This window comes from Myotis davidii, unplaced genomic scaffold (assembly GCF_000327345.1).
Source record: "Myotis davidii unplaced genomic scaffold, ASM32734v1 scaffold363, whole genome shotgun sequence".
Lineage (NCBI taxonomy): Eukaryota > Metazoa > Chordata > Mammalia > Chiroptera > Vespertilionidae > Myotis > Myotis davidii.
This window is the reverse complement of record NW_006294069.1, coordinates 2624248-2627189: the sequence shown is the minus strand read 5'-3', so window position 1 is coordinate 2627189 and position 2942 is coordinate 2624248. Positions and strand designations below refer to the sequence as shown.

The 2942-nt window shown below is 38.9% G+C and overlaps 1 protein-coding gene across 2 annotated transcripts in view; it reads right to left on the bottom strand.

The window, feature by feature from the left end:
• The window catches only part of VPS53 (VPS53 GARP complex subunit), a 151594-nt gene that overhangs the window by 105326 nt on the left and 43326 nt on the right, over positions 1-2942 (bottom strand). The gene's annotated exons all lie outside the window — the stretch shown is intronic.

Genomic DNA, 2942 nt, shown 5'->3' with positions numbered 1-2942 from the left:
CCTCCTTGGCATGAGAACCCACCCAGGCTAGCACCCTTTGAAAAAAAAAAAGAAATGCTGAAAGGTATCCTGTAAGAAGAGGAAGAAGAAGAAAAAGGTAAAGATACAAATTATGAACAACAAATACACATCTATCAACAAGTAAATCTAAAAATCAAGCGAATAAAAAATCTGACTAACAGAATAAACTGGTGAAGAGAATAGAATCACGGACATGGAAAGGGAGTGGACTGACTATTCTCGAGGGGAAGTGAGTGTGGGAGTGCGGGAAGAGATTGGACAAAAATCGTACACCTATGGATGAGGACAGTGGGGGGGGCGGGTAAGGACAAGGGTGGGATGGGAACCGGGTGTAGGGGAGCTATGGGGGGAAAAAGAGGAACAACTGTAATAATCTGAACAATAAATATTTATTTTTTAAAAAAATAAGTCATGATGATGTAAAATGCAGCATAGGATATTTAGTCAATAGTATCATAATAATTATGTACGGTGACAGATGGTTACTAAACTTATTGTGGTGATCACTTCATAAGATATATAAATGTCTAATCACTATATTGTACACCTGAGATTAATATAATAGTATGTCAACTACAACTTAAAATAAATTTAAAAAATTCCCCTCCCTGTTTCTAATATTCACCTCCTCAAAAGCAGGATACAAAATTCTTTTGATCATTGCTAACTGCTATACCACCCAACCACAGATTTCGTAAGATTATGACAAACCAAAATAAAGTTCTAACAATATAAAAATGATAAGGAATAAGTTATCAGATATCTAGTTATAACCAAAAGGAGGATGCTCAACACAGTTATTGATTGTGTGCAAATCTCTGTTGTCTCCCATGGCCTAGTTCAAGTGCCATTTCTTTCCATCCTTTCCCAATTTCCTCTTCCCTTCCAAACACCTTCTCTCACAAACATACACAAAGCGCAGTAGAATCCATTCGTTCTTCATCTGAGTGCCCATGGACCTTTATGTATAGTTAACATTTGTAATAATTTTTTGTGGGTCTATCTTTTGACTGGACTGTGCAATCCTAGCGGGTAGAGAAATGTCTCACTCATTGTAACTCTCCCATACCTACGGCAATGACTAGGATAAAACAGTAGGTGTTCAACACATGTTTAATAAGTTGAATTTACAACCAATCAATCATGGTGTACACAAATACAGACACACACTCCATCATTGCTCTCAGGTACTTATGGCTGTGCCAGCATTTCAACTGCATACCTTCTTTTAAGCAACATAATCAGTTTTGCAATCTGCACATACTGAAAAAAATGTTGGGTTAAATACCTAGGAAATTAGAGGAAAAATTTTTAACTTGCCATGACATCAAGTTTTGTAAAGTTGTAGCTATAATAGTAAATTATTATAAACTAGAGGAGTAATGGAGAATCTATGACACGCGTGTCAGAGGTGACACGTGAACTCATTTCTTTGTTAAATGGCATTTAAATATATAAAATAAATATCAAAAATATAAATCTTGCCTTAACCGGTTTGGTTCAGTGGATAGAGCGCCAGCCTGTGGACTGAAGGGTCCCAGGTTAGATTCCAGCCAATCGCCATCACTGACCTAGAGGCCCAATGAAATTCTTGGATGGGGCTCGGCCCTCGCAGCCCTGGCTTCGTCCGGAAGGTTGTCTGGAAGGATGTCCAGAAGGTCATTCAGCTGTCTGGTCTAATTAGCATATTACGCTTTTATTATTATTATTATTTACGCTTTTATTATTATAGATTCATGTATATGTGTATGTATTTTCTTCAGAAGAACTTCATCTACCTCAAAAGCCCTCTTCGTTTAAGAAAGACACTTAAAAAAAAAAATTTTTATTGATTTCTTACAGAGAGAAAGGGAGAGGGACAGAGAGTTGGAAACATCGGTAAGAGAGACATCGACCAGCTGCCTCCTGCACACTCCCCACTGGGGATGTGCCCGCAACCAAGGTACATGCCCTTGACTGGAATCGAACCCGGGACCCATGAGTCCGCAGCCTGACGCTCTATCCACTGAGCCAAACCGGTTAGGGCGGAAAGACACTTTTTAATGATGGTCTTTTAATAAACTCTATGTTTTTAGATTATTTGAGATATTTCAGGTATTTTTAAACATTAGATTACAAATTTTCTTTCTGAAATAACTGCAAAATCATTTTTTCTTTTGGCTGTATTCCTTAGAAACTAGAACTAATTTTAATATACACTTTATTTAAACAACAAACACTATACTGAAAATGCAGAGATAAAAAACAATTCCTGCTCTCAAGGAGTTTATAATCTAGCAAGGCAAAGAGACAGGCTAACAAACCATAAGAACACTGAGACATGATAAAGATATGTATAATGTTGTGGGAGCCCAGTAAGATCATCAGCAATACTGGCTTGTTTGTTTGGTAGGAAGAGAGAGATAAGGAAGGGAGGTCCAAGAAGTCACAACTTCACAACTTATTATTTGGGCCAGAGTGTTTTAAAATAATAGTTGTAGGCCCATCCGGTGTGGCTCAGTAGTTGAGCGTCAACCTATGAACCAGGAGATCACCGTCTGATTCCTGGTCAGGGCACATGCTCGGGTTACAGGCTCCATCCCCAGTAGGGGGCATGCAGGAGGCAGCCGATCAATGGTTCTCATCATTGATGTTTCTCTCTCCCTCTCCCTTCCTCTCAGAAATCAATAAAAATATAAATTTTTAAAAGTTTTTCTGGTGATAAATCATATTGTTGTCTCATCTCTAGCATCTAACCAAAGCTAGAGCACAACTGAAACTCAATAAAAACATTTGCCAATTGATTAAAACTATCATGGGGCCCTGGCCAGTGGGGCTCGGTTGGTTGGTACACCAGGAGGTTTGATTCCCAGTCAGGGCACATACCTAGGTTGCAGGTTCCATCCCCAGATGGGATGCTTACGGAAGCCAACTGATGGATG